General features: G+C 45.8%; 1 protein-coding gene across 6 annotated transcripts in view; it reads left to right on the top strand.

The window, feature by feature from the left end:
* The window catches only part of SYT1 (synaptotagmin 1), a 3,823,670-nt gene that overhangs the window by 3,094,797 nt on the left and 703,049 nt on the right, over window positions 1–25,824 (top strand). The gene's annotated exons all lie outside the window — the stretch shown is intronic.

Raw genomic sequence — 25,824 nt, 5'->3', positions numbered from 1 at the left:
TATTCCAAGGGGCATATGATGTATCTGAAAACAAAACATTCCATTGAAATAGAACCTACTAAAAAACAAAGCTTAAAACTAAGTGAAATTTTGTTGCACACCACCAATGACTATCCATGTGGTGCTTTTGTTTAGTGACTTTCTGCAAGGGGCACTACAGATTCAACTTAGAAGCCATGCCAGAACCATTCATTTTCGCCACCTGTAGGAAAGTCCTTTTTTTTTGCCTGATCACCCCCACTCTTTCTGGATAGGTACTGGTGGTTACTGACTCTTGGCTGTGCCCTGGGTACTGCTTACCAGTCCCAGGGCCAGTGCTCTGTGTAAAATGGATATGCAAATTAGGCTAATTATAATTGGCTAAGTTAACCTACCTATAAGTCCCTAGTATATGGTAGGGCATGTAGGTTTAGGGACCACAGCATAGGTGGTGCACACCTAGGTGCATTGCTGAGGTGCCCAGTGTCATTTTAAAAGCAAGCCTGCCTTGCTGGCTGCTTTTAAATTAAAGTTATATGCAAATTCGACTTTGGAATTAAAGGTACTTCCAAAGTTTTAAACTACCTTATTTTTACATATAAGTCACCCCTAAGGTGTGCCCTATGTGCCCCTAGGGCTGGGTGCCATGTAACTATAAGCAGGGACTTTATAAAAATAGATTTATAAGCCCTGGTGAGGTAAAAACAGCCAAATTCGTTTTTCCCTCATTGAAGTAAATGGCCTTCATAGGGTAGAATGGGCAGACTTTATTTTAAATTTTAAAGTCTCCTTAAATGTTACATACCAAGAATTTGGTATCAAATTGATTGTTATAATAAATCCCACAACTTCCAGTTGTTGGATTTAATATAACTAGTGCAGGTAAAAAGTTTAGACTTTACCTAAAAAGTTGCCAATTTCAGCTCTGCATTGTTTTTGCTGCTGTGCTCTGATTGGCCAGCCTGCAGCAGCTTCTGCCAGGCCACTTTAATGAGGTGTGAAGTGGCCTGGCTTCACACAAAGGAATGTGCTTGGGGGAGAGAATCTCCCCTCAGCAGATGGGGAAGCAGGAAGGGGGAGGGCTGCCAAACTGGTCTTCAAAGGCAGAGAAGGACATCTGGAGCACCCAGCAACACCCCCACATCCTGCAACCCCAGACAGCTAGGTGCCCCCTTGATTAGATTAGGAGAGGGCAGGAGAGGGGTGTGTTTATGATTTTTAGCCACACCAGTGGGTGGGCTCAGCCAGATCTCTCCTCTAAAAATCAGATTCATCCATTTTGGATTTTTAGAGACTGTTGCCTTCTGGGATGGATTTTTGCCACACTTCCCAGGAAGTGGTCATCACAGGGGGACGACCCTGTCCCTGATTGGAGGACCAGGGCCCCCCTGCTTTTCACCCAGGAGCAAGGATAAAACTGGCAGACCTGCACCCACGCCTCAGATCCCCACCAAATGTCAAGAAGAAAGAACTACAAGGAGAAGAAGGACTGCCCTGCTGGACCCCTGGCCTGCACCTGGACCCTGCACTCAGAAAGACTGCACCAGCTGCACACTTGGGCTTCACACAAGAAGGACTTTGCCTGGCTTCCACTGGTTCAAGGAGGGACTCCCTGTTTGCTACAGGTGAAAAATTGCTATCCAGAGTCCCCTGCACCAACTCCTGAAAAAGTGACCAGCTGACCACTGTCCAGTGGCCAAAAAGGAGTTTGCGCCAGGTGTATTCTGGGAGTTGAAGTCCGCACTTCCCAAGGACCATCACAGAACTTCTGGACCCTTGGGGTGAGCTGTGGACCCCAAAAGAACCTTAAAAGAACATCTGGGTGAAGCCCCAGAAGTTTGGAGAAGATTGGAGAATTTTTAGAAAAAAGCTCCATAAAGTGACCGACCCGACGCGGAAATTCTAGCCGGCTTGCCTCAACCGCGACCCGGCCTGACTTCGTGGTTCGTCCCGGTAAAGAAAAACATCAAAAAAAGAGACTAAGTCCGAACGTAAAAAGTTGACCGGGACCTTCCAGCCATCGTATCCAAGAAGGGCTCCACGGACGTCGGATCAAGATCCAGGTTTACCCCGGTCGAAGGATTTTCATCTCGAAAAAACGACTAAGTCCGAAGGTAAAAATCACCACCGAGGAAACCGACTTCGCGTATCCGGACAAGGGCTCCAGGAGGTCGGATCCAACTGGCAGGTTCGTCCCGGGGAAGAAAAACATCAAAAAAGAGACTAAGTCAGAAGGTAACTTTTTAACCGAGGCCTCCCGTGACTTGTAGCCGAGCAGGGCTCCATCGCGGTCGGCCTGAAAGTTTGACTTTGCCCCGGTCCTGGTGCAACCAGATGACCCGATTGGCGCTTTTTGTTTCTAAGCGCTAGAAAATAATAATACTTTAAAAATTCATATCTCCGGTTCCCCTGAACCGATTTTAATCGTTTTTGTGTCATTTTAAAGATAAAAATATAAGCTATTTTTATAAATTGGTTTTGGATTTTTAAACTGTTTCCTGTGTTTTATTTAATTACTGTTTTGTGATATTTGAATGCTTTACACTTTGTCTCCTAAGTTAAGCCTTGACGCTCGCTGCCAAGCTACCAAGGGTAGAGCTGGGATTAATTTACTGAGACCTAACTGTACTTTTGTGGAGGTTTGTGGCTTATTGCTAGGTGTAGGTACCTACCTGCCCTACCAATAACCCATTTTCCAACATAATTGGAAGCAGCGACGGGATCCTGTACTTGTGTTCAATATCACGTTACAGTTTTAGATAAAACAAATTAAAAATCCTTTAAATTGTCCTAGTGCAAAAATTGTTTTTAATTTTTAATTTTAATTTTTGAATTTTTAATTAATTTGGATTAATTTCAATTATTGAATTTTTGTAATTTTTCTAAATTCTTGTTACCAATTTTTGCAAAAAGTTTTTATTGACACAAAACTAGGGAACCATGGAGCTTGATCTGGCTAGCCTACCCACACTGACAGTAGTCCAGCTTAGGGGGTTGTGTATTGAGAGGGGGTTGCCTGCAACCCCTGATCTCAGGAAGCAAATCCTGATTAAATCCCTGACAGCATGGGCTGAGGCCCAAGAGGTAGAGACAGAGGAAGCTCCAGAGGAGGAAGAAAAAGAGGAAGATGCTAACTCTAACCACTCAGGGGAGGGAAAGCATCAGACCCCAAGTGAGGAAGAGGAGGAACGGTCCTCACTGGATACAGTCACTAGGCGCAGACCCAAAGCTAGTGGTAGGAAGAGGGTCCTTTCAGGAGAAGAGAACCCATCCATCAGGGAGAGAGAGCTGGAAGCCCAGCTAGCCTACATAGCTTTGGAGGCAGATAAGCTTGCCCTAGAAAAGAAAAAGTGGGCAAGCAAAGAAAAAAAAGATGGAAGCAGCGAGAAAGAAACTGAGGTGTCCCTGGGTGGGGGTTTTGCCCCCAGATTACCCAAAGGGGTGGTTCCTGCCTATGTGGAGGGGGATGACATAGATAAGTGGCTGGGGGCCTTTGAGAGGGCCCTCCAGATGAGGAAAGTCAAGCCTCAGTACTGGGGTTCACTCCTTTGGGAGTTAGTTCCCAACTCTGGGAGGGATAGGCTCCTAACCATGAGTGGGGAGGATGCAGACTCATACCCCAGTATGAAGAGTTGCTTGACTAAAAAGTTTGGTCTAAATCCAGAGCAGTATAGGCTTAAGTTTAGGGACACCCAAAAGACAAGCACCCAGTCCTGGGTGGACTTTGTGGACATTTCAGTAAAAGCACTGGAGGGCTGGATACAGGGCAACAGGGTAAGTACCTTTGAGGGGCTGTACAATTTGATTATGAGGGAGCACCTTCTAACTAATTGTGTCCAAGAGAGGCTCCGCCAGTATCTAGTAGACTCTAGGTTGACCAACCCCAGAGAGCTGGGGGAGGCAGCAGATGACTGGTTAAGAACTAGAGTTAACCAGAGACCCCCAGGGGGTGATCAGAAAAAGGGAGGACATGGTTCTTCTCAGGGGAAGAACCAAGGGAAAGATGACAAAAAACCCAAAGAGTCCTCACAAGAGTCCCCAAAAACTTCTCAGGGAGGGGGAGCCCCGAGCCAATTCACTTTTAAAGGGAAAGGGTATCAGGGAAAGAATTTTGATCCTGCTAAAGGAGGAAAGTTTCAGGAGCTTGCTAAGGCCGGCAAGTGTTTTGACTGTTATCAGCCAGGACATAAAAGAGGAGATGCTATCTGCACCAAGAAGCCCCCCACTGGTGGGCAATCCCAGGGGATTGCTAGTGTAGGGTTGGGGGTGGAAGTTGGCCCAGGGGTGGAATCAGGGTACACTGAAGTCACCTTAGTATCCGTGGGTGGGGTGGACATTGCAACTATGGCCACCTTACCTCCCATCATGCAGAGGTATAGACAGAGGCCTAAAGTCAATGGGACTGAAGTGGAAGCTCTGAGAGATACAGGAGCCAGTGTGACAATGGTCACAGAAAAGCTGGTTTCTCCAGAGCAGGTCTTACCTGGTGTCTTCCACCAGGTGACTTATGCAGATAGCAGAACCAAACTCCATCCCATGGCTATGGTGAGTCTGGAATGGGGAGGTGTGACTGGCCCTAAAAAAGTAGCTGTAGCTCCTGCCCTCCCAGTAGAGTGTCTGCTGGGAAATGATCTTGAAGCATCTGAATGGTCAGAAGTGGAGAGAAGGGTCCATGCACAGATGCTGGACCTCCCTGAATGGGTGTGTGCTGTGACCAGGTCACAGGCAGCACAACAGGGAAATGCTGGACACTTGGACCCTGGAACAATGGGCCAAGCCTCCAAGAAAAAGAGAAAAGGCACTGGGTCTGGCTTGCCAGCCCCAACAAGTACAGAGGGTCAGGAAGAATCCAACCCTGAGGGGGAGGATCTGAACTCTGAGGGAGGGACACCTTCCCTGCAAACTCTGCCTGACTTGGCAGAACTGCAAGGGGCAGGTGGGCCCACCAGAGAAGATTTGTGCCAGGGACAAAGAGTGTCCCACTCTTGAGGGCCTGAGGCAGACTGCTGCCAGGCAAGAACAAGGGGATACCAGTGGTACCCACAAGGTTTACTGGGAGGATGGAGTTCTCTACACTGAGGCAAGGGCCCTCAAAGAAGGGGCTACTAGGAGAGTAGTGGTCCCCCAAAAGTATAGAGAATTCCTCCTTACCTTAAGCCATGATATCCCCTTAGCTGGTCATTTGGGACAGACCAAGACCTGGAACAGGCTAGTCAACCATTTTTTTTGGCCAGAAATGTCAGAAAAAGTCAGGGAGTTTTGCAGCTCCTGTGTCACCTGTCAAGCCAGTGGCAAGACAGGGGGCAAGCCAAAGGCTCCCTTAATTCCACTGCCAGTGGTTGGGACTCCCTTTGAGAGGGTGGGGATTGACATTGTTGGTCCCCTAGACCCACCAACTGCTTCAGGTAACAGGTACATTGTGGTGGTAGTGGACCATGCCACCAGGTACCCTGAGGCAATACCCCTCCGGACAATCACTGCACACACAGTGGCTAGGGCCCTACTTGGTGTGTTCACCAGAGTGGGATTCCCAAAGGAGGTGGTCTCAGATAGGGGCACAAACTTTGTCAGCCTATCTGAAAGCCATGTGGGAGGAGTGTGGTGTTACTTATAAGTTCAGCACACCCTACCATCCACAGACCAATGGTCTGGTGGAAAGATTCAATAAGACCCTGAAGGGCATGATCATGGGTTTGTCTGACAAACTCAGGAGGAGATGGGATGTCCTCCTCCCATGCCTGCTGTTTGCCTACAGGGAGGTGCCACAGAAGGGGGTTGGATTCAGCCCCTTTGAGTTACTGTTTGGGCACCCTGTAAGAGGCCCATTGTGCTTGGTGAGAGAGTATTGGGAAAAGCCTCTCAAGGAAGCCAAGGAGAATGTGCTGGATTATGTACTAGGCCTGCGGTCTCGCATGGCTGAGTATATGAAGAAGGCAAGCAGAAACCTGGAGGCCAGTCAGGAGCTCATGAAGCTCTGGCATGATCAAAAGGCTACCATGCCTGAGTATCACCCAGGACAGCTGGTGTGGGTTTTGGAGCCCATGGCTCCTAGGGCACTACAGGCCAAATGGACTGGGCCCTATCCAATCCTAGAGAAAAAAGGTGAGGTCACCTACTTGGTGGACCTTGGCACCCCCAGGAATCCTCACAGGATCCTGCATGTTAATAGGATGAAACCCCACCAGGACAGGGCAGACATGACCATGCTGATGGTCACTGATGAAGGGAAGGAGGAGGAGGGTGAACCTCTCCCAGACCTCCTGTCCTCAAAGGAAAAAGATGGGTCAGTGGAGGGAGTGGTACTCTCTCCCAAATTGACAGATCAGCAACAACAAGACTGTAAGCAAGTCTTGGGACAGTTTGCTAGTCTGTTCTCCCTGACCCCTGGACTCACCAATTGGTGTGTCCATGATGTTGACACTGGTGACAGCTTACCTGTCAAGAACAAGCTGTACAGGCTGTCTGACCAGGTCAAGGCCAACATCAAAGCTGAAGTGGCTAAGATGTTGGACCTGAAGGTAATTGAGCCCTCTGATAGTCCTTGGTCCAGTCCAGTGGTACTGGTACCCAAAGCTAATCCCCAAGGTGGGAAGAAAGAATTAAGATTCTGTGTGGACTACAGAGGTCTAAATGCAGTCACTAGGACTGATGCTCACCCCATACCTAGAGCTGATGAGCTCATTGACAGGTTGGGGGCTGCCAAATTCCTGAGCACATTTGATCTGACCTCAGGATATTGGCAGATTGCCTTAAGTCCAAGAGCTAAGGAGAGGTCAGCATTTTCCACACCAGAGGGCCACTTTCAGTTCAAGGTGATGCCCTTTGGGATGAAAAATGCTCCTGCCACCTTCCAACGGTTGGTGAATAGAGTCCTATCTGGGTTGGAATCTTTTAGTGCAGCTTATCTGGATGATATAGCTGTATTTAGTTCCACCTGGAGGGACCACCTGGTCCACCTGAAGGAAGTGCTTCAGGCCCTGCTTCAAGCAGGCCTGACTATCAAGGCAAGCAAGTGCCAGATAGGGCAAAGTTCTGTTGTGTACCTGGGCCACCTTGTTGGTGGAGGCCATGTACAACCTCTCCAGCCCAAGATCCAGACTATCCTGGATTGGGAGGCTCCAAAAACCCAGACTCAGGTCAGGGCCTTTCTTGGCCTGACTGGGTATTACAGGAGGTTTGTTCAGAATTTTGGGACCATAGTGGCCCCTCTGACTGAGCTTACCTCCAAGAAACAACCCAAGAAGGTCATTTGGACCCCAGAGTGTCAGAAAGCTTTTGACACCCTAAAACAGGCTATGTGTTCAGCACCAGTGTTACTGGCCCCTGACTATAGCAAGGAGTTTGTAGTGCAAACAGATGCTTCAGAGGAATGGATTGGGGCAGTGTTAGCACAAGTTAATGAAGAGGGCCATGATCACCCAGTTGCCTTCATCAGCAGGCGACTACTCCCCAGAGAGAAAAAATGGAGTGCCATTGAGAGGGAGGCCTTTGCTGTGGTTTGGTCCCTGAAGAAGTTGAGGCCTTACTTGTTTGGCACTCACTTCCGTGTACAAACTGACCACAGACCTCTCAGATGGTTGATGCAGATGAGGGGGGAGAACCCAAAACTGTTAAGGTGGTCCATTTCCCTACAGGGGATGGACTTCACAGTGGAGCACAGACCTGGGACTTCTCATGCCAATGCAGATGGCCTTTCCAGGTTTTTCCACTTAGCTGATGAGGACTACCAGGGTGTAGGTTAGTACCCATCACCTTTCATCTGGGGGGGGGCAGTGTAGGAAAGTCCTTTTTTTTTGCCTGATCACCCCCACTCTTTCTGGATAGGTACTGGTGGTTACTGACTCTTGGCTGTGCCCTGGGTACTGCTTCCCAGTCCCAGGGCCAGTGCTCTGTGTAAAATGGATATGCAAATTAGGCTAATTATAATTGGCTAAGTTAACCTACCTATAAGTCCCTAGTATATGGTAGGGCATGTAGGTTTAGGGACCACAGCATAGGTGGTGCACACCTAGGTGCATTGCTGAGGTGCCCAGTGTCATTTTAAAAGCAAGCCTGCCTTGCTAGCTGCTTTTAAATTAAAGTTATATGCAAATTCGACTTTGGAATTAAAGGTACTTCCAAAGTTTTAAACTACCTTATTTTTACATATAAGTCACCCCTAAGGTGTGCCCTATGTGCCCCTAGGGCTGGGTGCCATGTAACTATAAGCAGGGACTTTATAAAAATAGATTTATAAGCCCTGGTGAGGTAAAAACAGCCAAATTCGTTTTTCCCTCATTGAAGTAAATGGCCTTCATAGGCTAGAATGGGCAGACTTTATTTTAAATCTTAAAGTCTCCTTAAATGTTACATACCAAGAATTTGGTATCAAATTGATTGTTATAATAAATCCCACAACTTCCAGTTGTTGGATTTAATATAACTAGTGCAGGTAAAAAGTTTAGACTTTACCTAAAAAGTTGCCAATTTCAGCTCTGCATTGTTTTTGCTGCTGTGCTCTGATTGGCCAGCCTGCAGCAGCTTCTGCCAGGCCACTTTAATGAGGTGTGAAGTGGCCTGGCTTCACACAAAGGAATGTGCTTGGGGGAGAGAATCTCCCCTCAGCAGATGGGGAAGCAGGAAGGGGGAGGGCTGCCAAACTGGTCTTCAAAGGCAGAGAAGGACATCTGGAGCACCCAGCAACACCCCCACATCCTGCAACCCCAGACAGCTAGGTGCCCCCTTGATTAGATTAGGAGAGGGCAGGAGAGGGGTGTGTTTATGATTTTTAGCCACACCAGTGGGTGGGCTCAGCCAGATCTCTCCTCTAAAAATCAGATTCATCCATTTTGGATTTTTAGAGACTGTTGCCTTCTGGGATGGATTTTTGCCACACTTCCCAGGAAGTGGTCATCACAGGGGGACGACCCTGTCCCTGATTGGAGGACCAGGGCCCCCCTGCTTTTCACCCAGGAGCAAGGATAAAACTGGCAGACCTGCACCCACGCCTCAGATCCCCACCAAATTTCAAGAAGAAAGAACTACAAGGAGAAGAAGGACTGCCCTGCTGGACCCCTGGCCTGCACCTGGACCCTGCACTCAGAAAGACTGCACCAGCTGCACACTTGGGCTTCACCACAAGAAGGACTTTGCCTGGCTTCCACTGGTTCAAGGAGGGACTCCCTGTTTGCTACAGGTGAAAAATTGCTATCCAGAGTCCCCTGCACCAACTCCTGAAAAAGTGACCAGCTGACCACTGTCCAGTGGCCAAAAAGGAGTTTGCGCCAGGTGTATTCTGGGAGTTGAAGTCCGCACTTCCCAAGGACCATCACAGAACTTCTGGACCCTTGGGGTGAGCTGTGGACCCCAAAAGAACCTTAAAAGAACATCTGGGTGAAGCCCCAGAAGTTTGGAGAAGATTGGAGAATTTTTAGAAAAAAGCTCCATAAAGTGACCGACCCGACGCGGAAATTCTAGCCGGCTTGCCTCAACCGCGACCCGGCCTGACTTCGTGGTTCGTCCCGGTAAAGAAAAACATCCAAAAAAGAGACTAAGTCCGAACGTAAAAAGTTGACCGGGACCTTCCAGCCATCGTATCCGAGAAGGGCTCCACGGACGTCGGATCAAGATCCAGGTTTACCCCGGTCGAAGGATTTTCATCTCGAAAAAACGACTAAGTCCGAAGGTAAAAATCACCACCGAGGAAACCGACTTCGCGTATCCGGACAAGGGCTCCAGGAGGTCGGATCCAACTGGCAGGTTCGTCCCGGGGAAGAAAAACATCAAAAAAGAGACTAAGTCAGAAGGTAACTTTTTAACCGAGGCCTCCCGCGACTTGTAGCCGAGCAGGGCTCCATCGCGGTCGGCCTGAAAGTTTGACTTTGCCCCGGTCCTGGTGCAACCAGATGACCCGATTGGCGCTTTTTGTTTCTAAGCGCTAGAAAATAATAATACTTTAAAAATTCATATCTCCGGTTCCCCTGAACCGATTTTAATCGTTTTTGTGTCATTTTAAAGATAAAAATATAAGCTATTTTTATAAATTGGTTTTGGATTTTTAAACTGTTTCCTGTGTTTTATTTAATTACTGTTTTGTGATATTTGAATGCTTTACACTTTGTCTCCTAAGTTAATCCTTGACGCTCGCTGCCAAGCTACCAAGGGTAGAGCTGGGATTAATTTACTGAGACCTAACTGTACTTTTGTGGAGGTTTGTGGCTTGTTGCTAGGTGTAGGTACCTACCTGCCCTACCAATAACCCATTTTCCAACACCACCCTATCTAAAGCATTTGGACATGGAGTTTGCCTGAGACGTGCTTACTAATTCATCAATTTCCAAAGGGCGTAACATGAGGTGTTTGTTTTTTTTTTTAACCAATGTGCCCTCTTCGTTTTGCGTAAAACCGTGGGAGCAACTTTGCCAGATGGCGGCCCCTGGAGTTTGTTGATGATTTCATCCAGATATAAGGCAGACTGGATAATCACCAGCCTCCCCAATCCCCCCAACCCCTCCCTCCTCTCCCCCTCGTGTCCAACAACAGATATCTTTCTTGTACCATAGCAAATGCATCCCTGCTCGGTATTGTTCTAGGCGACAGGCAAGTAGAAAGGCAAATAAACAAAAGTTACAGATGCTACAGTCGACCACTCTAAGTGGTGCAGGCGGCAATATCGAACAGATAAATCTTCATGTGAATCTAAGACAACAGCTAAAACATTGTTTTCCAATCCTTTGTGTCGCCACCTGCAATTTCTAATGCTTTAAGTCTGGAAAGTGAAGAGGAGAAAGACATTAGTATCGCATGGTCAACTTGAACTGAAACGGGAGCCGGGACTAAAAGCAATTGTGTCAAGTGTATGATGTAGCACTCCGCACCAGAAATAGATCCACATCCCTTCTCCGCCATTAAGGAAACTATAATCTGAGTCAAACATGGAAGACCACACCATCCCGCCTCCCTCTCCGAAGCCTTTGTCAGACTCAATACAGACAGCGCCCTCCTACGCGAGACCCTGCACTTTGTACGAATCTATTCGTGAGAGCCTTGCTTTGCTATAAAATAGTGTAGGTTTGTCTATGCTCCACGCACATAAAGTATTTAAATGAAGTAACACACGGACATCATGATCAGAAATCTCAAGCTAGACAATTAAGGAATTTTTTTTTTTTGATGCCAAGGCTAATTATAAGGTGGCACTTTGAGTAATTTTAAAAGAATGAAGGAAGAGCTCACAACCACCTCAACCATATTCATACTCTACAATCACTGTGTGAAATCTAACGTGGGAACGAATTAAAAAAGTATATGGGTGTGATTAGACATCCTCGGGGCTCATCGAATATCTTTATTAACACATTCACTATCATAGTTCATTAATTAATTGAGTGTATCTAAAATGCTACTGATGCCGCTAGCTCATTTTTATTATCATAACAGTTTGTGTTCTAATTACTATAAAAAAAAAAGGAACGTCCATTAAACAGTTTGATGCGTTAGTCAATTTAGTTTCATGTTACAATCTGTACATAAATAGTGGCTGGACTATTCTCACTGTTTGCATTGCAGTAATTGTTCGGATGTTCTGCTATATAGTGAATAGGTTGAAGCAATGTGTTGTGTAACTTCAACACATCCATATATAGAGGCAAGACTCATAACTTATTTTTGAAAAAAGCATCGTGTGCAGTGTGCTACACTAATGTTTTTCTCTGTTAAATCAAAATATAAGTGACTCTAGGAAGTGTGAACCAAGATTTAGATTAGTGTTTCGCATGTCTTTGTGGTGTTTCCTGGAGACCACGAAGATGTGGGTTGTAGTTATGTCCTAGACATATAATAGGATTGTAAACATTGGCCCGTGAATTCCATTTTGCTTTAATTGGTTAAGGCCGTGGAATGTTTGGTGCAGGGGCATAACAGAGACCCTCGCAACCACTGGGAGCCCCCAAGCTTCCCACATCTGATGGGGGCCCCCTCAGGCCGGAAGATGTCTGGCTTTATTTACTCTGTTTTCTGCAGTTTGTGTTTAAATTTGCTACACACCGAGCTGCATGCCGGTGCCTCGACTCTGCCGAAGGAGAAACAAAAAAACAACTTGCTAGTTTCTCTTTTAGGCAGAACCTATATGAGTGTGGGACAAGCCTATATAGGAGAAGTGGATGATCCACCCTCCATAACGTAATTATCAGAAAACGGGAATCAAGTGCAGAATGAGCAGCACAGAACTAGCCACGTAGGCAGAGACACAGGGGCGTATCTTCAGGGAAGTGTTTGGGGTGTTACCCCCCCCAATATATTTTTTGATAAATACTTGGATACAGGTGCTTTCAGTTTGGTATTGTGAGATAACAGTCAGATTTCACCACACATTTTTACAGACACAGACAAAAATGCACACACACTCCATCTTTGTTTTTAAAGTCCTTAAAAGTATTGGTTTTTATACTAAATATTGTGTTTTATCTCTTATTACTCCTACCAAACCGCATTCCTCTCCCTTTCCATTGCCCCATATGCCCCTCTCAGACACCCTGCTTGTCATATAATGTATTTAAACGGTATATGCCAGCCTGATTGTCGGAAAATCTGAAGCTCACACCTCTTCCCCCCGCCCCAGTCTTACTGACCACGATATGCCCCTGCAGAAACAGCATGTTTTTTATTCAGTTAAATCCAGGGTTGGATTGGTGTATAAGGCAAACAGGCGATGCCTGAAAGCTGGCATGGCAGTGTGTGTAGGTTGTTTTTTTGGCTGCCTGTGGGCCTGTTTTGTGATCTGGCTGACACTTTTTATTGTTGATTTCCCCAATATTAAAATAAAACATTGCCTGCATCATGTTCAACTGCGTACATTGGCATAATAATGGTGTCATGGGCTCTGGTGCAAGCAACCAAAGAGGGCCCCCTCCCACTTCCTGAACAGCCATTTGGCACTGGGTCCTTACTGCAATCAGGCTCCAGGGGCATAATGTAGGCCCATGCAACACTTACAGAGCAGGAGGGCCCCAACCCTTCCCAGGGGCCCCATTCACCCCAAGGACAATTTGTGAGCATTGGGGAACTCAGTGGCCTCTCATCACATTTTGCAGAGGGGCATTTTTTTGTGTTGCACCACTGGTTTGGTGTCTATTTACAAGTCATACAATGATTCTTTTCTCATGAGCCTATTGTAGTTGTTTTTGTGTCATTACAGCAGAGGAGTGCTCTTAAATGTCCCACTTACTGCTCTGGAGTTGGAGGTCTATGACTGCATTTGCTATTTAGGTGTGGCCTAAAGGCAGCATAAGCTGTTCTGCACACACACACACACACATATATATGTATAAATATATATATGTATAAATATATACATTTACTTAAAAAAAAACAAAGGTTACAAGGACGTTATCATTAGGTTCTGAATTTACACGCACAAATTCATGGAAATTTATCAGGTACAGTGAGAGTTATCTCAAGTAACTATAACTCGCACCCTAAGGTAACTATAACTCGTGCCCCTGCCATACATAGTTTTGTCTTCAATAACTTGACTGCTAATGTTTCATTGATATTTTTGTTGCCATTATAGAAGTTGTCATGAGTGATGTAATAGCTGGGGTAATTAGTAGTGCATGGCGAGGGTGCGAGTTATAGTTACTTTAGGGCGCAAGTTATAGTTACTTGAAACAGCTCTAACTATAACTGCAAAATTTCTATGGTTTTGTGCGAGTAAATTACGAATCTAACTTTAACGTCCCTGTAACCTTTGGAATGTCTATTTGTTTTTTAAATTCTATTTCCTAACTATAACGTCCTTGTAATCTTTAGTATTTTCAGTATTTTCTATATTCTTTTTAATGTAAAGTAATTGTAATTATTACATTATGTTTATTATTATATAATGTTTATTTATTATATAATTAATACATTTTGCACATTGTTTACCACTGGCATTCTGGTTTGTAAGTCACATTATCTGATAGAGAGTTCTAGAATTTTCCCCCAGGCATCAGACTGAATCTGGAGATATTTCTTCGAGCAATACCCTTGCGCCGGTCGGTAGGTGGTGTAGGTCGACACCGCGGGCGTCGTTGGCGTCGTAGTCGCTGTGATAACGTCAGGAGTAGTACATAGACGCCGCTTCAGCGCAGTGACGTCAGTTCTTTTCTTTCCGTGCCAAGCGCTAAGCGGAGAGAGCTACCCTGGTCTCTTTTTGACCAAGTTCGACCATTTTGTCGAGTTTTTTGGTGAGTTTTTGGTGCGTCGAGATGTCCCCGAAGACCTGTTTCAAGCGTGCAAGGACTGTCACCGCATGATGTCAGTGACAGATCCACATCAGGTCTGTTTGTGGACTTGGAGCGTGACCATGACCCGAAGTCGTGCTCCAAGTGCCGGGCTATGCACCGAAGGCCTTCAGGGAGCGGTCGCTCAAGCTCATGGCAGCCCGGCACTCGACTCCGTGAATTTCCGGGTCCCTGGGGCGACCCCTGCCCAATTAAAGGAGTTTTATGAGGCCATGCACCTCATTTTTGGGCAGGCCGACCCCGATATGGTGCCTTCAGACCCAAGGGGTTCAGTCGGTGGGTCTTCAGGTTCCGGGCAGGCAACTTCAGCTCCGGCCACCGAGGTCCCCTCCGAATCTACTCGCCTATCCGCACCGATGTAGGTCGTACCACTGAGACCTTCTCTGGCGCCAGTTTGATTGTCGATGATTGTCGACGATCCCGATGTCGGTGGTGCCCACCATCAACGTCGACCTGATCCACATTCCCCGATGACTCGGAGTCGGAATGACGTCGGCCGACACCGCCTCTGTCTTGAATGGGGCCTACTCACCCCAGGTCGGATTTGGACCCTTTCCCTTATGGTTACGAATTTGGGGAAGGAATGGAGGGGTGAATTATGAATACCAGGATGACCCTACTTTGGACTGGGCACAGGAATTCGGCGAGGTCAATAGACTGGACACTTCTCCAGCTGCAGGCATGCTGTCTCCTCCTACCGTGGCTACGGCGGAGTGAGCAACTTATGCTTTGGTGGTCAGGGCAGCTGAGGTCCATGGCCTTGAGCTGCCTACTGTACAGGTCAGGTCAAATCTCCTGACGGAGGTGCTTCAGCCAGGCGCTTCCACATCTGAACCCCTTTTGCCATTCAATGAAGCCCTCACCGATGTCCTCTTGGGTACTTGGCCCAAACCCAACAAAGGGGCTCCTGTGAACAGGACTATCGCACGCTGCCATCGGCCCGTCCCAAACGACCCTAAATTCCTGTCCCAACACCCCACGCCTGAGAGTCTTGTCGTCTAGGCTTCCTCTTTCTCAGGTGCATTCCCTTCCGCACACCCGGATAGGGAATTTAAAAAGGCTGGAACAATTTGGGAAGAAGATGTTTTCTTCCTCCAGTCTCGCGCTGTGGTCCGTGAACATTGCATGTTTTTTGGGCCGCTCTACCCACTCTCTGTGGGATACGGTCGCACAAGTTCTGCCACCGAGACTGGAGGAGGACTGTGCTATTGTCTCCCAAGCTGTCACCGATGGGAGAGATGTGGCGAAGTTCACGATCCGATGTGGGCTGGACACGACCGACTCTCTGGGCAGATCAGTTGCTACAACGGTGACCTTGAGGCGCCACGCCTGGTTGCGTACTTATGTTTTTTTTGGGAATGTCCAACAGTCTATTATGGACATGCCCTTTGATGGCTCCCGTCTCTTTGAAGACAAGGGGGACCCGGCCTTAGAGAGATTCAAGGACTCCCGGGCTACGGCTCAGTCCCTTGGCGTTTCCACTGTCCCTTGCCTCCAACACTCCACCTTTTGCCCCTTGCCTCCCTGTTGTGTCCTCAACCCAGCCACCGTGTCACCCATGCTGTTCAGCTGCTGCATGGCCGGGGATGCGAAATCTCACGTGGGCATGGGACAGGGAACCAGAGGTCTGCCCAGTCCCCCCCCTGCCCCGCTGCATCCTCCAAACCCTCCAAACTGTCTTTCTGGGTGCCATCACTCCAGCTCGCAGAGTAAGTGAGCTTCAAGCTCTTTCTTCAAAGCCTCCATTCTTGTCTGTGCACCCTGACTAAGTGGTGTTACACACTTTAACTTCAGGAACTTTTCCTGCAGACCTGAAAAAGACATACATATGACCATTATTAAAGAAAACAAACCTAGACCCGCAAGACCCCAACAACTACAGACCAATCACAAATGGACCTTTCCTGGGCAAATTGATAGAAAGAGCAGCATTCGCTCAGATGTCACAATTCATTGAAGACAATTCTATACTTTCAGACTTCCAAACTGGATTCCGCCCAGGAAGAAGCACTGAATCGGCACTCATGGCAATCTGGGACGATCTAAAAAACACAGTCGACCGAAATGGAGTTGCTGCACTACTTCTCTTGGACCTCTCAGCTGCCTTTGATACGGTTGACCATGACACCCTAACTCAAAGACTCCACGAAGCAGGCATACAAGGGATTGCTCTCGACTGGATTACTTCCTATCTTCAAAAAAGAGCAAATATCATCCACTCACCCCCCTTCTCGTCTGGACCCTACTTCACAAAAGCAGGGGTCCCTCAAGGGTCAATCATCTCACCTTTGCTTTTCAACATCTACATGATATCTTTACCAGAACTGATCAATGATTTCCATCTCACATGCTACAACTATGCAGATGACACGCAGATACTACTTAAATTAGAAGACCCCAATTATGACCCTCTGTGCGTCTGGCCTGACGATCTTGGACCACCTCCTCAATTATCCAAGGAAGTTAAAAACCTAGGAATCACCATGGATTCCAAGTTAACTATGAATGCCCAAGTAGACAAATTAGCACGCACAAGCTTCATCACCTTAAAGACTTTACGACGCATCTTCCCCCACCTCGGATTTCCACACAAGGTGCAAGCTACTATCTTGCTTGTACTATCCAAACTGGATTATGCCAATAGCCTCTACCATGGATCATCTCTATCTGTTATGAAAAAACTACAACATATCCAGAATTCCGCAGCCAGGCTACTACTACATATAAAGCAGCAAGCCCACATCTCCCCTGCCTTGAGAGCACTACACTGGTTACCCGTTGCCAGAAGATGCACTTTCAAGCTGCTTTGTATCACCCACAAAGCTATACATGGAACAGGACCGCTTTTTATCAGAAAGAAAATTACCAAATACATCCAACAAAGAACCCTCCGCTCAAGATTGGCACCCCGCCTTAGAACACCACCATACAAGAAAAAGACTATAGGTGGTACATCCTTCTCCGTCCAAGCAGCCAAACTATGGAATTCATTACCCCCAACTATAAGAGCCACAGATAACTTTCTTGTCTTCAGAAAACTACTCAAGAGTTGGCTCTTTCCTTCATAACCACCTTTTTCAAACAACTATGAACTGCATATGCCTATGTGGATAAATATTTTTTTCAGATTATATGTATATTTCTATTTATTTATAGTTTCTTTGGAAAATATGTATTGCTACTATGTCATAACAATAAAATACACACACACTCTTTAAACCTGTCTGACTAAGTATTTTTTACCCATGATTCTAATTATGTATTGTATGTGCATATGTGTGTGTATTCATGTGTGTGTGTGTGTGTGTGTGTGTGTGTATATATATATATATATGTATGTGTATATGTTGTTTCTGTGCGTGGCATGTTCGTGGATCATTGCATGGCTCCTGGTTCTTTGGGTTGTTATACTAGATATCTATGAATTCCTGCTCTCATCTTATCACACTTTTCTACTCATCACTCTTATGTCATGTCTCTATCAAACTATCCTCCATTCTCACTCTGACTCATCCCAAATCCCTTCTACCACTTTCATCTCCTAAATATCTCTGCCTAAGCTCTTCCCTCCACCTCCACATCTAACTCACCAAAACTTACTCTACCTCTGTGACCTCACACACAACCCTACTAAATTCTCCTGCATTCATCTCACCCTGCTACTATGCTCTCCCTAACCCTTCCACACACTCTTCCCTCTCCGCCCCCCTTTACTCATCCCAAGCCTTTGGGTTGAGTAAATGAAGGATATACTCCTAATTAACACTTCTGGATTTCTTTCCTCCTCCACCCCTCCATTACTCCAGTCAATCTAACTAACAAACTCTCATATCCGCGGCTCAAATTAACTCATAATAATACTAAAACTGTACTCATTATTTAATGATACTAATCCATCACTAATTCTTGTTGGGTTCCAGAGTAGCGTGCTACTCATCGAAAAGCGCTTCGATGCCTCATCAGGGGTAGTAAGCGCTATATAAATACGATTACAATACAATTACAATACATTAATTTAACCAAGCAGGGCATGGCCTTTGACCATGCCTGGTGGAGATTAGTCGCAGGGCCTGGCCTGCAGTCAGGCCCTGCAGCCTCCTCAATAACCACCCAACCCCAGCCCCGTGTCGCACATGGCCAAAGATCGTGTGTGGCGGGGTAGGCCAGAGGGCCTGTTTCTCTGGGTGTGAGAATAGGTGTGAGAGGGTGCCTCTGGGTGTGAGAGTGGGTCTGAGTGTCTATCTGGGTGTGAGAGTTGGTGTGAGAGGGTCTATGTGGGTGCAAAAGTGGGTATGAGAGCGCGTCTCTGGGGCTTGAAAGTCTATGTGTGAGTGTCTCTTTGAGTGGGTGTGTGAGTGTCTGTGTGCGTCTGTGAGTGGGTGTGTGAGAGTCTGAGTGCGTCTGTGAATGGGTGCGTGGGTATATGAGTCGGTTTATGAGTGTCTAAGTGGGTCTGTGAGTGAGTGTGTGACTGTCTGAATGGGTGTGTGAGTGGGTGCTTGAGTGTCTGAGTGGGTCTGTGAGTGGGTACTGGAGTCTCTCAGTGGGTCTATGAGTGAGTGAATGAGTGGGTCTGTGAGTGGGTGCGTGAGTCTCTGAGTTGTTCTGCGAGTGGGTGTGTTAATGTCTGACTGGGTCTCTGAGTGGTTGTTTAAGTGTCTGTGAGTCTTTAACTATATCTGTAGGTCTGTGAGTCTGTGTATATGCATGAGTGCTTGAGTGCCATTTTACTAATTCGGGACCTGGCCACAAACAAATGGAGGAGGGAGACCTTGCGCCCCGGGCCGATTTTGGCATCTGGGACCCCATACCCTGGAACCCAGCCTTCTTTCAGTATAGGAGGGATGAAAAAACTGGGGTGGTCTCTCAAAGGGGCATGGCCAATATAATTAAGGGTGTGGTTTAAAACGGCCAAGTGAAAAATCTCTGCTTAGCATAATCTGCCACCCGACTAATATTTTGCCACTTCTTTCTGTTGTAGCATCCAGATATATAACACGTAACATTACACCTTCAACAAGACAGGACTATTGGCTTAGGTACATAAGCAAAAAACAATGGCATCTTGGTATAAAATATTTGAAATGCTTCAGTACTGAAATGATGAGACTGTGAAAGAACTGTAACAAGTCTCTTTGAAGATACATCAAAGGCAGCAAAGAGTGGCACTGCTGCAGAGCTAAGATTTGTTTTCACACTGGGGGTGGAGCAACAATAGAGGGCTGTGTAGGGACCTGTCTCAGAATCTGCTTTTAACAGCTGCCAGTGCTGAGCACTGGCAGAACATGGCCGACTTAAAGCCCTGGGAGGGGGCAATGGGGTCTTGCTCCCTGGGCTGATTTGGACCCCAGGATCCCCATTCCCTGGTGCCTGGCCATGTCTCCTGGGTGCCCCCCAGGGCACCCAGTCTGCAATGGTACCACAGGGGGAGCCTTGTGGCCCCCATGGTCCCAGCCGGCTCCCTACCTCCTACAGGACCCGACATTGCTACTGCACACAGGGAACTGCTAAACATGTAACTCCCTGTGTGCAACAGCAATAGTTTAATCAATTTCTCTGCGGGCAAGGCCCCCTTCATTATTTTATTTCAGCCCTTGGGAGGTGGTGGTCCCCAGGGCTTGAGTGGTCCCTGGCCTGCGGGGATTGTGCACAGCCCCCCTTAATTTGAATAAATTGCCCCAGGGAGGTAGTGGTCCTAGGGGCTGTTGGGGAGGCCATACAGACCTTCCCCATTATAAACTACTAATTTACTCCGGGCAGGTGGTGGTCCCCAGGATGCAAGAGGGGCATATTTTAGCATTCTCACCCCAAGGAGGTGGTGGTCCCCGGGGCTGTAGGGGAGGCCGTACTGGCCTCTCCCATCACAAATTACTATTTTGCCCCGGGAAGGTGATGGTCCCCATGGCGTGGGGGCCATGCAGTGCCCCGCTGATTTTAGTATCATTGCCGCGAGGAGGTGGTGGTCCCCAGGGCTTATACAAGCCCAAGGAGGATGGCCCCAGGCCCCATGCACCCCCTCCATTTTTAAGCCTCCAATACCCCTGGGACCTGGCCCACCATGGGGAAAAATAAAAGAAAAGGGCAGGAGATCTTTTTTTTTTTTTTTTAAATCTTAGAAAAATCCACAGATCCAACAATGGATTTTCCCTTTTTTCTTAATGCTTTTGAGCCCAAGCAGGTTCAGCGGGTTCCATGGGGGACCCCTAACCCAAGGCTAGGGACTCTGGGTGACTCTACCCTGGCCCCTTCCTCTTTTTTTTATATCTTTTTTTGTAGAACTTGGATGAAACCGAGTACCAAAATGGCTTCAAACACTTCCTTGTTGAAGTGTTGGCAGCCAATCAGATATCAGTCCAGGGGCAGTTGGATCGACAGAGGATCTGCATCAATAGATATCTATATTTTTCTACCTTTACTATCTTCAAAAGCACTGAACGGATTTACACCAAATCACAAAAAGCACCGTCTGCTTAACAAGATCTAGCTTCCTGACAAATTTGGTGTGATTCCGTTTAGTGGTTACTATACCTTATTCCAACCACTGCGGCACATGGTAAGTCAAAAAATGCTTTTCCTATGGAAACATGGTCCTATCAATAACTAACTCCTAGCAACCGCCAGTTGGTAACATATATATATATATACATATATATATATATATACATATATATATATATATATATGTAGGGAAAATTTAACTTTAAGGAATGTGTATATATATATATATATATATATATATATATATTGTTAAATGTCCCATACATATAAGCTTTAGTTCTCGTTATCAGCTCTGTAGAGCATTTAGAATATGCTAAAATGTAAATTAGTCCCAAGATGGCTGCAAGAAATTCCTGATTGAAGTGCTGGCAGCCAATCAGGTCTTACCATGCAATCTCTGCTTAGGCTTTTCCCAGATATACAAATTAACTTTTTCTTTAATTACTCAAAAACTGTAATATGGAGTTACACCAAATCACAAGAAGCACGCTTTCTGGATCAAGAGCTAGCTTTCTTTGAGATTTGGTGTAATTCTATTCAGCGGTTCTGGCTGTAGTCGTAAGTAAAATCCCTATGGAAATTGCACGGCAAAAAAGGGTTTTGGAGCCCCCTCTTTTTCTTGGCCCCCACTTGACGGATCACCCTAAAACTTTCAAGATAGCAGCTGAAGTGAGTGGTGTACTAGTTTCGAAAAATGTATGAAGATTTGTCAATTAGTACAACAAAATAGAAACATTTTTTCCCTAATTTTATTATATATACATAAAAAATGTCATGTGTGCCATCATTTGTTCAGGTAATTAGCAGTGCATGGCGAGGGCACAAGTTATAGTTACCTTAGGGCACGAGTTATAGTTACTTGAGATAACTCTAACTATCACAGGTGAATTTCTATGGTTTGGTACATTTAAAATGTGAGCCTAACTATAATGTCCCCGTAATCTTTGTTTTTTTAAGTGAATTTCTATGTTTAAAAAAAAATCTATTTCCCAACTATAACATCCCTGTAACCTTAGATTTGTTCTGTGAATTCTTATGATTTTTTAATGAAAAGTAATTTTCATTACTTTACCAAAGGCAGTGCATGGTGAACCTGTGGTCAACCCCCGGTCAGCCCCCCCCAACCACCCAAACCCATGCTGCGCAATGCCATTTGACCGTGCATGACGGGAGTTGGTGAATAGGTGTGAGAGGGGTGTATCTGGGGATGAGAGTGTCTGGGTGTGAGAGTGGGTGCATCAGGGTTGCCAGGGCCATCATTGGCTCCTCGAGGGGGCCATGTGGCTCCCCTCCAACGGCTATTCCTGCGGGGAGGTGGTGGTCCCAGGGCTCAGGAATCCAAAATGAACCCCTTCACTCTTTTGTTGTAGCCCCGGGGAAGTAATTGTCGTTACTTTACCAAAGGCAGTGCATAGTGGCGGTTGGCAACCAGACCCTGTGGTCAAACTCGGGAAAACTACTGAGAGAGCTACAAGAATAAGCATGAAGATACAATAATCTTCAATAATAGATCACTATAGGTTTTGATAGTTGAAACACTATATAATAGAACATATTAATGACAAATGATACTCGGCTGCTGTACATTGATAAATAATCACAAATAAGGTAATTCTATTACAAATTCTTACATATTTTATTAAATAGTTATACAATCATTGAAATACATTGATACCAAATAAAAAAACAGTCAAGGGAAAAAACAAAAATACCTAACGCAGACACTCCACACTCAAACTAAATGAAAAGAAGTAATGAAAAATGTATATACAAGTGACAATCTGCTCATATTGTGCTTGTCCTAATAACACGGGAAGACTAAAAAAGTTTCTTGATAGTAAAGGTATACAAATATTTAATCGTCTAATACAAAGGTAATCTTATATAGAAAAGAGAACAATGATAACGTTGCTCTATCGTAGAGGTACCGTGGGGACCGGAGGCCTACGCGCGTTTCGGTGTTTCTAAATATTATAGGTCACCTTCATCAGGGCCATTCCCAGTGGTACTGTTCAGTAATAATCAAGTCTTGGCAGCCGAATGTTCTAGTCGATTTAGTTTTAGGTTCGGGATATACTTTGATGGTGTAGTCAAGGTATTTCTGTAGTCTTTTATATCAAGATGTATGATGCAAACGTATAATAACCGTTTCAATTTCATGGAAGGGCACAATGGTGCCAATTATTATAAAGAGAAATGGACCAGCTGAGATTGGCTGGTGTTGACTGTTCGAATGGTAACCATTTAAGGATTGTTATCGGTCCTCGAATTCAAGGAAATGCCAAAAACGGGTCCATGATATATGGATATGGTAAAAGGAGCGAAGTGCTGGAACGCTTCCAATGTGCCCTTCCATGAAATTGAAACGGTTCTGAATTCTTGTAGCTCTCTCAGTAGTTTTCCCTACGTTGATTATTTCCCTGCTTGAGCTACGTGCATTCTTTCAGGGAACCCCCTTATAGTTATTCTCCTGTGGTCAACCTCCCCTGGTCAAACCCTCTAACCATCCAAACCCATCCTGCGCACTGCTCTTTGGCCGTGTGTGATGGGAGTTGGCTACGGCCTGTCTTTGTGGGTGTGAGAATAGGTGAATCTGGGGTGAGAGTGGCTGTGAGAGTGTCTGTCTGGGTGTTAGAGTGGGTGCTTCAGGGTCCCCAGGGCCATCATTGACTCTCCTCCAGCGACTATTGCCCCAGGAGGTGGTGGTCCCCAGGGCTCAGGAGTCTAAAATGAACCCCCTTCACACTTTTGTTGTAGCCCCATGGAGGTGGTGGTCCCTGGGACTGCGGGGTGGGGGGGAGCGTGCAGCACCCTGCATCATATTACTTAGAAGCCCCGGGGAGATGGTGGCCCCTGGGGCTGTGGGGGGCCGTGGGGCCCCTGCATCATATTGGTTTTAAAACTCTGGTAGGTGGCGGTCCCTGTGGCAGTGAAGGGAGCCGCATGGCCCCCCGCATCATATTTCTTAGAAGCCCATTGGGAGGTAGTGGTCCCTGGGGCTGCGGGGGGCCAGGTGGCCCCCTGCGCACATAATTTTTGTAGCCTCAGGGAGGTGGCAGTCCCAGAGGCAGCGAGGGGGCATGGTGTGCCCCTCCCTGCATTAAAATGTCAATGCCCCTGGGACCTGTCCCACCATTAGGCTGTTTGTATAACAAGTGCGGGAGCCCACGCTTGTTTTGTTTTTGGAATTTTCTCCAGACCCATGGATCTGCCACGACTCAAGGTGAAAATTTGAAAAAAATGCTTTTTATCCTGGGGGGAGTGGGAAGGGGGGTTCGCCATCTGGGACCCCAGCACCAGAGCTAAGGGGTCAGGGTGTCCCTATATGCATCCCCTTTTCTATTTTTTCACACTTTATTCTGGTACTCAGCTGAAACTGAGTCTCAAGATGGCTGCCAACACTTCCTTTTTGAAGTGTGGCAGCCAATCAGATCTCAGCACGAGATAGGGAGGGTTTGTGAAGCCTTAGCATCCCTATATAAACACATTTGGATTTTCTTTAATACTACTGAACAGATTTACACCAAAGAACAAAAAGATCACTTTTTGGACCAGGAGCTACCTTTCTGCCAAATTTGGTATAGTTCATCCAGATTTCTTGGGTGCTATCACTATGCAAAATCCCTATGGGGAAAAGTGTTTTTCCCCCCCTCTTTCTGTCGGCCTCCGCTTGACGAATCACCCCGAAACTTATATATATTTTATACATATACAGCATATATATATATATATATATATATATATATATATATATATATAGAGAGAGAGAGAGAGAATCTTAATTCTTTCTTACTTTCACTATACCGTAAATATATTTAAAAAAATTAAAGATGGAGAGCATCATTGGGCTGCTGTGGCCCTAGTTCTGGCTACAACATCCTACTGGAAACCATCTAGGTAGGATTTTGGAATTTCTCTGGGCAAGGTAGGAGACACATTTGTTTTTGAATGACCTACCACTTTCCCTATACTGATGACTGCTGTTGACTTGACTTCTGTAAACACATAGATTCAAGTTTCTTCAAGTTCGCTGGACCCTAAGATATCATTCTGGAGCATGTAGTTCTAGTCTTTGGTCATAAATTAGAATTGTAGACCACCAGAGGCTATACAGATCCTTCAGTAGCCCACAAAAATGAGATTTACATTCACATAATCATCACCCTGCTCAATTTGGCCCTCAATATTTAAAAACTGTAATTAATTTTATTTCAGATGTTTTACATGGTGTCAACCTAGCTTCATTTTCAGTTAAACATGCGTCTAATATGTCATAAAACATCTCAAACATGAGTTTTAGTACATTGAACAGTATGATATTTAACATCAGACCTTTGTCTTGCCAATAATGCTTAGAGTAAAGTATGTAATCAGTGTTTCAGCTATAAGTTTTATAGAGTTTAATAGTTGATTGTGCATGCAGCATTTTCACTTTCCGCCATGATGATCGCCTGATCCAGGTCATTAGGGACATTCACTTCAGACCTGAACCTACAGTTTATTGCTCTCAGGTGTGCTTGTCAGTAGTGGCTGGTGAACTTTGGAAGTGGTGGGGCATGAACCCATAGCCTCGTTTGTAACATGCAAGCTAGGCCATATCCCATATTTTGGGGATGTGGGAAGATTTTTTTAATGGAGAAAATAGTTCGCATTTCAGCACAGTTTTTTTCTGGCTCCTACATTTTAGGGGTGTGTAAACCAACAAATTAATGAGAGGAACTAAGCTAAGGATCTGGCTTGGCTGTAAGAACCAGGCCTTGAATATGTATGGCGTGTAAACGTGCAACAAACCTCATGTAAAAATTAAAGCCTCTTCAAAATTCAAAAAAGTGCTTCTTTAACATGCGGAAGTGTTTCAGCTTAGTATACTAGATTATATTACTTCTTTGAGAGTAATTTATTAACAGTGACAGTTTTTTAGCAATAACTTAAAAGAAATCATGAACTCCCCTCTATGACAATGTCATTAGTGAACTGAGGCAAGTCACCTCTCATATGTGCCCTATACATAGCTTAGATTCTAATTGTAAATTGAGCAACCTCATAGTCTATCAAATCAAACACTAGACGTTAATGTATAGCA

The sequence above is a fragment of the Pleurodeles waltl genome, chromosome 4_1, assembly GCF_031143425.1.
Source record: "Pleurodeles waltl isolate 20211129_DDA chromosome 4_1, aPleWal1.hap1.20221129, whole genome shotgun sequence".
Classification (NCBI taxonomy): Eukaryota; Metazoa; Chordata; class Amphibia; order Caudata; family Salamandridae; genus Pleurodeles; species Pleurodeles waltl.
Note: the sequence above shows the minus strand (reverse complement) of the source record. Positions and strands in the feature narration are given on the sequence as shown.